At 36.9% G+C, this 15,170-nt stretch overlaps 1 protein-coding gene across 2 annotated transcripts in view; it reads right to left on the bottom strand.

The window, feature by feature from the left end:
* sptbn1 (spectrin, beta, non-erythrocytic 1) overlaps nt 1–13,638 on the bottom strand; it is a 90,585-nt gene extending 76,947 nt beyond the window's left edge. Inside the window, exon 1 of one of the 2 annotated variants that reach the window (XM_039674184.2) lies at nt 13,503–13,638. The gene's annotated coding sequence lies outside the window, so the exon portion shown is untranslated. The remainder of the gene's footprint in view (nt 1–13,502) is intronic. The other variant, XM_039674185.2, reaches the window with a different exon arrangement.
* Between the last annotated feature and the right edge of the window lie 1,532 nt (nt 13,639–15,170).

Raw genomic sequence — 15,170 nt, forward strand, 5'->3', positions numbered from 1 at the left:
CCATCCATCCATCCATCTATCTATTCATCCATCCATCCATCTATTCATCCATTCATCCATCTATTCATCCATCCATCTATCTATTCATTCATCCATCCATCCATCTATCTATTCATCCATCCATCCATCTATTCATCCATCCATTCATCCATCCATCTATTCATCCATTCATCCATCTATTCATCCATCCATCTATCTATTCATTCATCCATCCATCCATCTATCTTTTCATCCATCCATCTATTCATCCATCCATCCATCTTCCATCCATCTATTCATCCATCCATCCATCTATTCATCCATCCATCTATCCATCTATTAATCCATCTATCTATTCATCCATCCATCCATCTATTCATCCATCCATCCATCAATCTATCTATCTATTCATCCATCCATCCATCTATTCATCCATCCATCTATTCATCCCATCCATTCATCCATCCATCCATCTATTCATCCATTCATCCATCTATTCATCCATCCATCCATCTATTCATCCATCCAAAAAAGCCTAAATGAAATCTGTTCATCATATAAAGTAATTGAGTCTCTTCAGAAAATTAAACTAACCTAATTAACTAAACCACTTAATTTATAGATTAGTTTTACAATCTCTTTAAGAACTTTTTAAAGCTTAAAAATGTTAGTTTTGGTACCTACCAAAACTAATATTTTTAAGCTTTAAAAAGGACAGGAGCCTTACTTAAAGGGTTTTAAGCCTTACTAAGGACAGAAATGACGCAGATTTCATCAGAAAGATCTTCTTTGTGTTGAACAAAGTCCTACAGGTGTGAGAGGATACTGAGGCTGAGTAATTACTGACACGATCTCCAGTTTGGGGTGAACGAACCCTTTACAGTCCAGCGAAGGAATGTGGTGTGATTGCAGCCACTGGAAGCTCATTGGCCCGTGTGAAGTGTGTGTGTGTGTGTGTGTGTGTGTGTGTGTATTCCTGCTCTCTGTTATCAGTTGGGAGTGTCTCTGATAGTCTTTGATGAATGTGATTCAGAAGACGACACACTAGCAAACATTCCTACAGTCCTTCAGGCGTATTTAAAGACCTCCCTGAAATCAAACTTAAAGATTTTGTAGCTCATACATGAAACTGGAAAAATTAGAATATGGTGCAAAAGTTCATTTATTTTAGTAATTCAACTTAAAAGCTGATACTGATATATTATATGACTCATTACATGCAAAGTGAGATATTTCAAGCCTTTATTTGTTATAATTTTGATGATTATGGATTACAGAAAACCCCAAAGTGAAAAGATTTTCATAAGCTGTAAGCCATAATCATCAAAATTATAACAAATAAAGGCTTGAAATATCTCACTTTGCACGTAATGAGATATTATGTCCTTCAGCTGAGACACGTCAGACGTGCACTGTTCAACATTATACTTTTGAATTGCTTGAAATATGACTGGAATCACTTTAAAAAGTGCAACATGTCATATCGGCTACATAACATTACAGTGAGAACTTTATAATTGTGTGTTTGGGACGTGGATTTTAATAATGGGACTTTTGTTTTGTAATCAGGGAGATTTATCGGCCAAATATAGCGATTATCGGCTTTCACATAATAAATATCGGTTATCGGTATCGGCCAAAATTTTTGTATCGGTTCATCTCTATGTTCAGATATAATGCCCAAACATTACATGCACATATTTACATATTTAGACCTCCTATAATACGTCAACAAAACATGGACTTTTTGCATAAAAACTGCAACCTTCAGCACATCTTTAAACACTGATCTCGGCCAAACCAACGAGAACTCGTAAAGACGAACGAAACGCTTCTAAAAGCAGCAGATTTGAGTCCTGGCTCACGCTCTCGGGAACTTCACTTCCAAACATACACATGTATTTACAATCTCACTTTCGTAGACGGCAAAGACTATGTCGGACAAACAATTAATAGCAAACGTCTAAACATTTACAGTCAGAGTGTCAGAGGAAAGTGCCAGATGTGTATATTATACACTAAAGTGCTTCCCACATCGACACGGAGAAGTGCTTGATTAAATATACATAAAGACTAATTCATACGCTGGAAATATCACTAAAAAACAGCAGAGCTTCGAACATCCTTTCAACCCAACAGCTGGGATCCCAAACACAAAATGCAGTAGAAATCCAGTCAGAAATCAGGGAATGCTTTCACTAAACGAAGATTTTTGAGTCCTGGACAGTTTAAATTGAACTTGAAGTTTACATCAGAGACGCTGTTAAAACCTAATGTTCTCGCAAAACTGATCTAATGACACGGTTTTGGAAACTTTATGGCCAAATAAAAGCATAATAAAAGCATGGCATGTTCACACACAATTTCGGCTTCTTTGAGTTTTACTAACTGCACAAACGTTGAGATAACTTTATGCATTTTGTCACACGGTAAAAAATTTTGAGTAATCTTATATAACCTGCAGTACCGTCAATGCATTCTCATGGCAGATGTGTTGAAGTGTGTCTCCACATCTGAGCCGTCTCACACACACACACACACACACACCCTGGGCTCTGGCAGGGACACAGCGGGAATTGAACACATCCCGTTTGGACGTGTGTGTGTGTGTGTGTGCTGAAAAATACACATGGCTTTGTGGGAAGGTCTGGATGTTATTATACTTCTACGTCTCCCAAGACTGTTTATTTCTCGCCCTGTCTCTCTCTCTCTCTCTTTTACACACACACACACACACTCTTCCTCTGAAGGGATTTTGCTTCTGGACTTGGGAGTGAGTACGGTACGTTAACCACATGCTAAACTGCCATGTAAAAGTACCGTATACGACTGGGGCCGGTTGCAGAAACTGCTAAGACTATTCGTACAAGTCAGTCCTAATTTTTATGAATTTTAAAAACGTAGATTTATTAGTTTGATAATAAAAAGCAAGACTGATTAACGCTAAAAAAAGCACATATTTTTTATATTATTACAAGTTCTTAAAAATATTATAATATAAATATTAACCATAAAATAAATGATCAATATTATTAATAAAATAAAATTGTACATATTTTTTATAATTGTAATGATGCATTATTTTATAAATATGTAAATGTTTTTTTTAAAGAAACCATTACATCACTTAATATACTATTAAAATATTATTTTGAAATAATCATTCTAAAATATCAAACATAAATTATAAAAAAAAATGAAAAACTATTATTAATAAAATTAAACATCACTGGTACACACACACATTTTGTTCTTTGTTAATATTACCCATTTACCCTATTGCTTTCAATAATGTATTTATATATTTATGTTTATTTATTAATTAACATTTTATTTGTGTTATATTTTTTGTTGACAGTGACAGTAAAAAGAGAGAGATCAAATTCCAATACAATTTATTTGGTTTTAGGACCTTTTTTGGGGGGTTCAAGTGAATTATCCCTTTACATCTAGAAGAAAAAAAGAGAGATTAAATATATATTAGACTAATATATATTAGTTCTTATTCATATTTATGTATTTTAAAATATTATATTTATCCACTTTTTGCCCATGTTTTATTTAATGCAGCCAATCTGCAAATGCAAAATTAATCAATTAAATGTCACCTTGGTGTCTTGGCAAATCTGACCAATACAGACAATAGACAACAGTCTATTTTCCAACAACTGTAACTCACTATCCTGTTGATGTTTGAAATAACTCAGTCAATCAGAGCACCAAACTGAACCCCTGGCCGACGGGACGCTTTAATCACCACACGACGAGAGACTCCAGCATGAGCTCTTCCGCTTTCAGGCGTGCACGGGGACTCTGGGAAAACCATGGAGCGAGTCCAGCGAGTGTCCGTTTCAGATGACCTCATCTTTTCCCATACAGATGTGAAGCACAGCAGATCTTATGCACATGGCATATGCATTTTATAGAAATGTATCATTACAATGGTATTACTATAATGAAAAAACACATTTAAACACGATAGGTTGAACAAATTCCGCAGTGATACACAGCTGTGAAAACAACGAGCCGTAGAGAAGACGCATTAATGAGAAAAACAGCAGAAAAAGTGAGAAGAATGAAGAGAGAGAGACGATCAGATTATCACCGTGAGCTGGAGAGCCGGCCTCGGATGATCTGGACTCGCATTCGAGGGATTAAAACATTAAAACCTCCACAGCGACAGATCGTCCTTTAGTCAACAACAACAACAACTAATATATTTGAAGAGTTCAGATGCAAAAGCCTCTAAATGCCATTTGAAATTTTCTTCTAAAATTACCATTTTTATCAAGCTTGTATATTTAAGTTCAGTAATTTCACTTAAATGACAATTAATAGGTCATATTCATTGCCATTTAAGTGAAATTACTGAACTTAAATATACAAGCTTGATAAAAATGATCATTTTAGAAGAAAATTTCAAATGGCACTTAAGAGGCTTTTGCATCTGAACTCTTCATTTATTTATGTTCACATGGTATTCACAAACTGCTGGGTTGTTTTAACCCAACTTTGGGTCAAACATGGAAAAACCGAGCCGTTGGGTTAAATTTTTACAGTACATTTTTAACCCAACATTTGGGTATGTCCATTAAAACAACCCATAGTAAACAAGTAAACAATGATGGGTTGTTTCAACCCAAATTTGTGTCAAATATGGGCAACCCCAAATGTTGGGTTAAAAATGCAATTGAAAAAATATACAGTTAAAAAGTGAAAGTTGAAGTTGGGTGTTAAAATTTGAAATTACATTTTTAACCCAACATTTGGGTTTGTTCATATTTTACCCAATTTAATAAAATATATTTGAGTCACATTGTTTCTGCACATCTGTGTTGGAGATGAGATCATGATCATGGGTCGGGTTTAGCCAGGAGAGAGCGGCCGCCCAGGGACGAGCTGCAATGTGTGCTGGGATTGAGCCAGCAGAGAGAGAGAGAGAGAGAGAGAGAGAGAGAGAGAGAGAGAGAGGTGGAATGACTAATGGATTGCACTCCTTTAGTGTCTGTAAAGCGTCAGCTGCGTTCGGTCTGCTGAGTCTCAGTCTTTTATCACTGGTTTTTATGTGATAAGAAATCTCTAAATGGTCACAGGACGTTTGAGGGACACCACAAAAACTCCTTATCTCAACATTCAAGATTTTTAATCAGTAAAGTTTTACAATAAGGGTCCATTTGAGACCCCCTGTAAGTTTTTAATGCTGTTGTGCTGCTTTGAAGAAAGCATCATCGTAGGCGGGGACTAATTTACATATTCATGATGCAAAGGGTGTCGAGTTACATTCAAGATATTTTAAAGCATTAAGAAACTATTGTCAAAGGAAATAGTCACATAAGTAATTTTGATTATTAAAGATGAGTTTAAGGGACAAAATTATAAACTAATACATTAGTTAAAATGCCATCCAAGGCATACGCAGAATAAAGGGGCGGGGCCTGGTTGAGTTAGTTATAGTGTGTTAAACTGGCGGTTATGGAAAGGGGCGGGACATGTCCCAAACACACTCAAAACGCTCAACCAATCACAACACACTGCACCAGCAGACCAATCAGAAACAGGAAGTAAACAGAGCGTTACTGACAGACTGGGAAGAGAGGAGCTGCAACAATGGAGAATAATCAACATTTAAGTTCTAATAGAACATAAAAACAAAGATAAAGCGAATAATATGGCATTGTTCTTGATTACTAGCTTAATTCACTGACACTATGCCATATGCATTACAGCACAGTCGCAGATAAATTAAGAATCAGCTTGATTGTAGTTTCACTCCAGCCGCGCTTTATCCCTCAGAATCAGATCAGGATTGGGATTTGAATGAGGTACAGGTCAAGGGTCGTGACCCACAACAGCACAGCTGTGCGACCTTGGGGAACAGATCATGGAAAAAAACAAACGGACGGATCAATAACTGGACACTAGCCTGGAGTGTGCAGCTGGACACGGCCAGAGACAAATCACAGGAAATCACCGACAAAATGGCGCACAGTTTTCAGCACTGAAAGGTTTTGATGATTAGTGTTTGCAGAAATGATTAATCAAGGTTCCAACTTAGGGTTGACTAATGAATGATGAGGGATCTGAATATGAAATATGAAAACAAATGATGTTTAGTGAAAAAAATAAGGATAAAGACTTTATGAATTTAAACAAAATTACAAATTCACCAAAACATAAATTGGTACGATTTGCTAAAAGAAAAACAACAAAAAAGATATATATATATATATATATATATATATATAAACAGATTTTTTAATAATGAATCATGTATATTAATAATCATAATCATACGTTTATTTATTAAATTTAATGACTAATGCGAACACCCACAGAAAAGACAAAAATAATCATATATTGTTACATATTAACACGTTAATTTTCTTTTAGATGATAATCTAATTCTTCTCCGTTTCGTCTTTCTTCTGATATGAAGACAATGATTCCAAACGACATTTAATTCAATATATATATAGAATTGAAGCATTGCTGACTCATCATTAAACATTAAAAAGCTTATGAATCAAAACTGCGTAACATTACTGAATGAAGTTGAACCCATGATGGACTCGATCTGTCTTTAGATCATCGCTCTGAATCGCAAAAACACCAATTTATCAGTGTATTCTTCGAAACTTACCAACATTTAAGTGTTGATAAAAACAGAATGCATGAAGCTCGAATACAAAGTTCTGTTCTTTCTTTGTTCTGATATTTCCTTGAAAGTTTTGTGAAAAATGTTTAAAAACACTGGCAGTGAAAGAGTTAATGGCTTGTAAAAGCTTTGAGATGGAGATGTTTCTCTAATGGCCTCGTGATCCTGCAACACATCAGCTAACACACACTTCAGAGAGCGAAGGGATCGAGTAACGAGAGGAGGAGCGACAGCAGAACTGCAGACCTCACCCAGTCCCGCAGGACGGCCCTCACTTCCTCACACTCTCTCCAAGAATACACAACATCTCCTGATTCGCTAACAATCTGATGCTGACTGTGGGTAAAACCTCATGAAGTTTAGTCAAAGTTACTCGAATGATCAATGAATGACAATAAACGTCAAAACACACATGTACATGGTGAAACTCAAAACTTCATTTATTTCAGTAATTCAACTTAAAAGGTGAAACTAATATGTTGTATAGACTCATTACATGCAAAGTGAGATATTTCAAGCCTTTATTTGTTATAATTTTCATGATTATTGACAACTTATGAAGTCAAAATTAAAATATTGTGAAAAGCTGTAAGCCATAATCATCAAAATTATAACAAATAAAGAGTCTAGGGGTGTAACAATATATTGTGCCACAATATATCGCAATACAAAAATGCAACAATATGTATCCGCCAAAATAAAAGTTACTGTATGTGAAAAAATTCTCACAAAGGTTTTAGTGTCAGTACTACATTAAACTACTATATATAATTTTGATTATAATTAGGGCTGTGCAAAAGTTAATTGCAAATTAATCGCATCCAAAATAAAAGTCTGTGTTTACATAATATATTTGTGTGTCCTGTGTTTAATTATTTCTTATATATAAATACCTATGCATGCATGTATATATTTAAGAATTATTTGTGCTTAAATTCTGTGTATATATATAAATACATAATCTGTATTATATAAATATTGTATATATGAATAACACATTTTCTTAAATATATACATGCATGTGTGTGTATTTATATATACAAAATAATTATATACAGCACACACAAATATATTATGTAAACACATAATAATGAAATGAGGGAATATTTGTGGGTCCTGATAATGCCAAATGACTTATGTAACTTTACCAGTAAAAAAGTTATAAAATTATTTTCAGCCTCAGAATCATGAATATTGTTATTCTGGTGTCACCATTGTCCTTGGGTTACAAGCACCAAGTCCAAACCTATTCATTTAAACCCACAGTGTAATATCAAAGTTAGCATTTTTAATCAACAGTACATTTTTTGTTAACCTTTTACCATATGTCTTGGAGTATCGCAATTATATATTATCGTGAGTTCAGTTTCGTGATATGTATCGAATCGTGACATGAGGGTATCGTTACACCCCTAAATGAGTCTATATAATATTTTAGTTTCACCTTTTAAGTTCAATAAATTACTAAAATAAATGAACTTTTGCCCCATATTCTAATTTTTTCGAGTTTCACATTAGCAACGAGCCAATAAAGAGACATTTTTGATCTTATGAGTGTCCAGTATTCTTGTTGAACAGTCTTACAGCATTGGGGTAAAAACTATTCCTGAATCTTGTGCGTTTATGAATAATCCTGAGCCTTTTACCAGAAGGCAGAAAAGAGAACATAATGAAGAAGAACATTACCGAATAAAGACGTGATCTCAGCTCGTACAGAATGTTCTGACGCACGCCTTTGTTCAGTCGTGCTGGGTGTGTTCGTTCACAAAAAACCCCTTCTGATTATTATGTTTGGATCTGCAATAATGCAACGTTTAGAGACGCAACTGGACTTTGCAATTAGTTTCATTTTCTTTTGAGGGGCTCAAACCAGTTTGAATCAAAGCAACCGCGCAGGCAGACGAATGTCTTCTATTGGGTTAGTGGCTCCCAGACCCTGAAATAAGAGCGTAAATTAAATTCCAGGCGGCCGAGGAGAAGCAGCTGTAGAAACACACAGGAGATGTGGAGGGGGTTTCAGGCACGAGAACACACTCACAATCAGCGACACAATGTCATAACGGGATCTTCCAATCGTTTAAACTCCCCTCCTGAAAGCTCACGCTCATCTGTAACACCTTAGATATAAAAGACACGGGTTGCCAGATTGAGGACGTGCAACAGGAGCGAGTGTTAAATGCAAAAAACTTTTTTTATTTATTTATATATATATATATATATATATATAATAAGGTCCCTTGACCCAGAAGCAGAGGGGAGGGGCTTAGGCTCTCTATTGGGTAAATTGGCAAAGTGGGCGGAGTCACACTGACCAAAACAAACGCAGACATTCCGACACGGAACACACATTTCTGAATAGATTTACTGGCACCTTTAACGGGATTTTGTTTTGAGAGCCACGCCCACATCTCAACATCCAATCAAACACCGATACACAGAATAATAATCCATTACACTCTGAGGTGCGTAACATAAAAATATGGAAAATAACATGGTGAATACGGCAAGTGCTTTATTAATATATTTATATTATATTTGAATATGTCCTCATGTTCAAATTGTGGAAAAATATGCCTTGATTATTTATAACTTCACTTTCCTGCATTTTACTTTTTTTGTTGCATTTAACATTCTGAATTGGTTATTTTGAAAACTAAAATAATATTTAAATTTTTTTTTATTTAAAATTTTCAATAATTTTAGAGCAAATACATATTAAAATCTATATCAAGTGCATTTTATTTTTTAATTAAACATTTAGCATTTAATAGCTTGCAAAATAAATTATTTTGAATAAGAAAAATATATACATTTTTTTGCATCTAACATTATGAATTGGTCATTAGAAAAAAATAATAATTTTACAGCAAATGCGTATATATTTAATTGGTCTCAAAAAGCTGAAAACATTTTAATACATATAATTTAACAAATGAAGAGTTCAGATGCAAAAGCCTCTAAATGCCATTTGAAATTTTCTTCTTTAATGATGATTTTTATCAAACTTGTATATTTAAGTTCAGTAATTTCACTTAAATAACAATTAATAGGTAATAATCATTGCCACTTAAGTGAAATCACTGAACTTAAATATACAAGCTTGATAAAAATCATCATTAAAGAAGAAAATTTCAAATGGCACTTAGAGGCTTTTGCATCTGAACTCTTCAAATACACAGTAATAATTACATATTATTTCATAAATATTTATAATTATATTTCAATATAATTCATAGAACTTTTTTCTATCTATATCACCCAGTACTCCTTTCAGGGGCCACCCATGTGTCCCTCACCTGTTGTCCCCTGTCGTGACAGCTGGTTTAACACACACAGCACCTGTCCTACTGTAACACACTCTGTGCTGGGAGCTAATTCACCCCGGTCGTACACCAGTGATGCGTTTTTAAAGCAGACAGGGATGTTGTATCGCTGCACGCTTCGCTGCTCTTGACTGGGAACTCCATTTTGTTCGGAAGTGTCGGAGGGAAACGGCTGTTGTTATTGGACAGACGCACCAAAAGCCATTCGCATGATGGAAACATCGACAGGAGAGTGACTTTTACTGCTTACTTTGGCTGCAAACCCAGCTTATGCCATGAAGACAATCAAACAATTCACACAAGTGCAGGAAAGAGGTTGGGATTTGACGTACAAGAACACATGAACACATGTTTAATGATAAGATCATATGCAATCGATCAAACTCAAACACACATGGGATGCAAATCAAGGTTTCGTTACTCAAACCGGCCAGAAACAAACTTGATGTGATTGAGTGACCACACATTGCAAGACTTCAGTTCGGTCTCACTGGGTGAATTCATGTTGAGTGGGACACTTTCTCCATTTAGATTCTTTAAACAATGCTGGGTTGTTTTAACCCAAATTTGGGTCAAATATGAACAAACCCAAATGTTGGGTTAAAAATGTCATTTAAAATTTTAACCCAGCTTTCACTTTCAACTGTATTTTTTTTAATGACATTTTTAACCCATCGTTTGGGTTCGTCCATATTTGACCCAAATTTGGGTTGAAACAACCCAGCATTTTTTAAAGTGTAGATTCATGCATTGCTTTTGTGGATTTCAATCAATTAACAAAAACACTCTAAAAATGCTGGGTTGCTTTAACCTAACTGTGGTTCAAATAAGGACAAACCCAAACATTGGGTTAAAAATGTAATTAAAAAAAAATGTAACCCAATGGCTGGGTTTGTCCATATTTGACCCAAAGTTGGGTTAAAACAACCCAGCATTTTTTTAAAGTGTAGATTCATGCATTGCTTTTGTGGATTTCAATCAAATAACAATTGCACTCTGAAAATGCTGGGTTGCTTTAACCCAACTTTGGTTCAAATAAGGACAAACCCAAACGTTGGGTTAAAAATGTAATTTAAAAAATGTAACCCAATGGCTGGGTTTGTCCATATTTGACCCAAAGTTGGGTTAAAACAACCCAGCATTTTTAAGAATTTTAACTAACTTTGCTCAACAAGATTCCCTTCAAGCCATGCTGACCTAAAAGAAAACCAGCCAAGAAAAACTGAGCGTAGAAGACAACGCCTACAATAAAACTCCTTGCGGCGATGCATACTTGTGCTGCATTATGAATGCTGGTCTAAAACAGTGCAGAAATCGAGATCCAAAGCATCTGTGCTCATGCACTTGTGTAGACTTTCTTTAAGGCCAAACAGCAAAGCGTGATGTAAAGCAATCTGAGGGCGTCTTTAGAGCAAACGGGCCTGTGCAGAAAGCTGATGCATCAAGGGAAGGAAAAAACTAATGCTGAGTGCATTGTCTGTGCCAAGCTCTCACTCGCCAAAACCTCTCAGAGCCCAACCAGAACCAAAGCTTTTACTGATCAAGCTGACGCCATCACATGCCAATGCTTGCAGGGGAAGGGGTAAATATTAATTAGAGATGAAATGAAAAAGAAATCCGTCTTCCAAACACCAAAAAGCAACATGGTGTTGACTGATTCATCAAATGAAAGGCCATTTCACACCAGTGTGGAGAATGAGCTCTCGGACTGCAGTGAGAAATAGCTTCACACCAGATCTCATTCACACCAACGGATCACAAATACACATATGGTTATTTAGAGAAACACACTCATTTTATGTTATAAGGAGTCAAAGCTTATCTGAGGAATAATACCAACATTGCACAAAAGGTTTTTTATAGTGGAAAGGGTTTTTTTTTTTTAAATGTTCTTTACACCAAAAAAGGCATCACTTTTTATTTTTAGGATGCATAGACACTGCTCCGATCAGACATCCGGGTGCACGCCGTCACCCATGTGTCCGGGATAATAGTTAAATCTATAGTAGGTGTGGCTCTGGTGTAAAAACAAGTGGAATATCTGAGCACCGTCACTGCAGGGTGCCCACGCTCGTGTTGAACAAAACCATCTGGAGCTGCTTTAAATTCCTGAGAATTTGCAAGTTTCAGGTCTTCTTTAGCACCTCTAAATCCCCTCACGCCTCCCACCATTAAACCACTGAAGCCGCCTGCTGTCAGAACACACAATACACTGGGGTGTGTGTAGCTGGGGACGGGACACACACCATCGCCATGGGGACTGCATGGCACGCTACGCTATGTTGGCATACTATCATGCTTGTTTGTGCACACTATGTGAAAATCAAATCAGAACTCATCAAAATGTACCAATTGTAATGCACTAGTCTTAACTTTCCAATGGATGTGGCTTTATACTCAATTTAATATCTGCATTGAGACTGGATACACTTGTTGAGTTGGGTCATTGCTTTTAAATAAGTTGCATCCTGCACAGAATACAAATATTCATTCCAAATGGCACGAGACTGTGTGTATGCCTTTATGACATCACAAACACGTACGTGCGTGCGGTTATGACATCATGTCCGACTGTTTTGCTGCACTAGAGCCTGATGTTTCCCATTAAGCACAAATGTGGGAAGTGTCCGGGTAGCGTGCGCAAATATAGCCCATTTAATTTATTTAGTGCGATTTATGCGCACTTGCCCGGGATGATCACGCAAAGGCCGCATTAGTGCTGCAGCATGACAAATAAACGCTCTCTGTCTGTGGGCCCTGGTAAAACTAAGCCCTGCGGCGATTATCTGAATCATTTACATCCACAACCCCTGGAAATGTCACGCAGAGTCCGAAAGTCTTTGATTATCGTTCGCAAACACACGCCATCCAGACGACGCGACGCCTTGAGTGTAAAAACACAGACCCGTGAGATCGACTGAGGGACATTAGTGACCCGCTGCGGTTCTGTCATACAACAGTATCGCGTGAAATGGTGATTTCTCTTTGGACTACCGCAGTGGAGATGATGGGCATCGGATCAACATCCATTTCAGGTCACCGAGAGCAACATACCAGATTTGCACATTTATATCAGAAGATGACGAGGTAGCACACCACAAACTGCTGGATCACAACCATACAGTCATTTTGCCGATTACAGTAACCCACAGGTTATGCAAATGGTTGTTTGCGATTTGGATAAGGCAAAACTCCAGCCATCTGACCACGCCTGTTTGCATCCATATTCTACTGTACCGTTATTCCTAAGATTCCCACTATTGATTACGCACATAACAGCATCCATCCTGGTTTGTAGGCTATATAAAATAGCCTATAATCATTATATAAACACATGAAGGCCTATAAATCTGTAGCAGCATTTAATACACCTGGATTTATATCATTGACGCAAACTCCTCTCATTTGGACTCCATCACCACCCACGTATTTATGAGAAAATCACTGTTAGGATTGCGGCAAACGCGGTCTAAGCGAGCGCATTTCAGCCTGTATGTTCCCAATGAAACATCTGATGATAAAATAAATGATTATTTTGCACTTACCGATAAAAGAATGCGTGATGAACTTCACCGCGTTTGGAGTCCGCAGCGCGCAATGAGCGAGAGAGAGGCTGGACACACTGCGCTGGGAGTGACCGATGCGCACTGACTCCCTCCCCGTCTGTGCTGCACTGAAACACGGGGCGGGGAATTTACCAAACCTACTATAGCCAGAAGCAGTGGCCTTCGACATAGTAGCGGGAAAACATAAGTGAACCGACTCACTGATTCAACTCCAGCGTTGCGTGTTCAGATGTGAATGAAATCTAGCGTGATCACGACTTCGTTTGAGTCGGTTCTTCTGAACCGATTCAAACTTTTGCAAATCACAGGGTCAAATGTATGGGCGTAGGCATACATGACGTAACAAGGCAGAACCATAAGCTCACCGTTTGCTACAATCTTAGTAGGAAGATAACAATAACAATAAGTAGGTACAGTAAGTAACAATCTAACTAGGCTACATTACACTAACAAACGGGTTTAAGCGACGATTCAAACAAAAATCAACCGGTGAATCTGACTGTAAAAAAAAAAAACATTATTTGACAATTATTTTGAATGAGATGGCAAAAACGTGAATGGAGAATCTCAATGAGTAATCAAATCAACCGAAAACACATTACTAAAAAATCAAAATCTAACTAAACATTTGACAACAACTTAAAGAAAAGATAGACTTTATTCATACACATCTGAACGAGCACCAGGAGATGAATCACTAAATCGGTTCTCATTCGAATCTCCATGCTACTAGCGGCAGATATTCTTTGACCGCCTCCTGTACCCGGTTCTCCATTAGGGCGATTAATGGCGAGACAACAATAACGACTGGGGTCCCGGGAAGTTTAACGCCAAAAGCTGCTCTTTTTTCAAAATAAACTTGCATTTTAAACTACTTTGAAACAATATAAGGCTGCATCAAAAGGCAGCTTCGTGTCTACTGCCATTTTGGATCCATAGATATAAACAAACTGCTTCGGTGTGTCGTCATCGTCTTGCTGCTCCCTCCCCGTTCTGTGATTGGTTCCCTAGGCGAATGAAAACGCGCTGCGGGAAGGCAGCATGGGGAAACCCAAAATAGATGAAGTCAGATATTTCAAAACAAAAAGAAAACGACCCTAGCTTTGACTTTATTCAAAAGCATCCGAATTCCGAACGAGGGAGACGAATCAGTGAGTCGGCTCATTAAAACGATAGAATCGATTCGCTAAAACAAATCAAACGTCTCCCCGCCACTATGATGACGGCTGCAATTTCAAAACAAAAAGAAAGCAGTTCAAAGGTCAGTGAATGTATGGTGTTTAGGACAGACATACTTTTACACATAATAGCCTATATGCACTTTAAAATGTAAAAACCTGGGCCTAAAACTATTTTTGCTGCACGTGTGCAATTTAAGACGCGATGCTGTTGCTTCAAAACATTCATGCAGTAAATGTCTTTCTGTATGGTGTCTGTCTTTTGATTGAATTGCTGTTAAATAAAGTAAAGCACACTCTGAGAAATTGTTTTTTTTCTTCTTGTTGCTATAATTTGGGATCTTACTGAATTAAAACATTGGCCTAAACCCTGTATGTTAATATATTGAAGTTAAAGTGGTCAGTTCAAATATGCAGACGAAGAACATGCAGCATACACACACGCATTCATAATTCAAAGGCCTTTCAT

The sequence above is a fragment of the Pimephales promelas genome, chromosome 21 (genome assembly GCF_988280905.1).
Source record: "Pimephales promelas chromosome 21, fPimPro1.hap1.1, whole genome shotgun sequence".
NCBI classification, from domain to species: domain Eukaryota; kingdom Metazoa; phylum Chordata; class Actinopteri; order Cypriniformes; family Leuciscidae; genus Pimephales; species Pimephales promelas.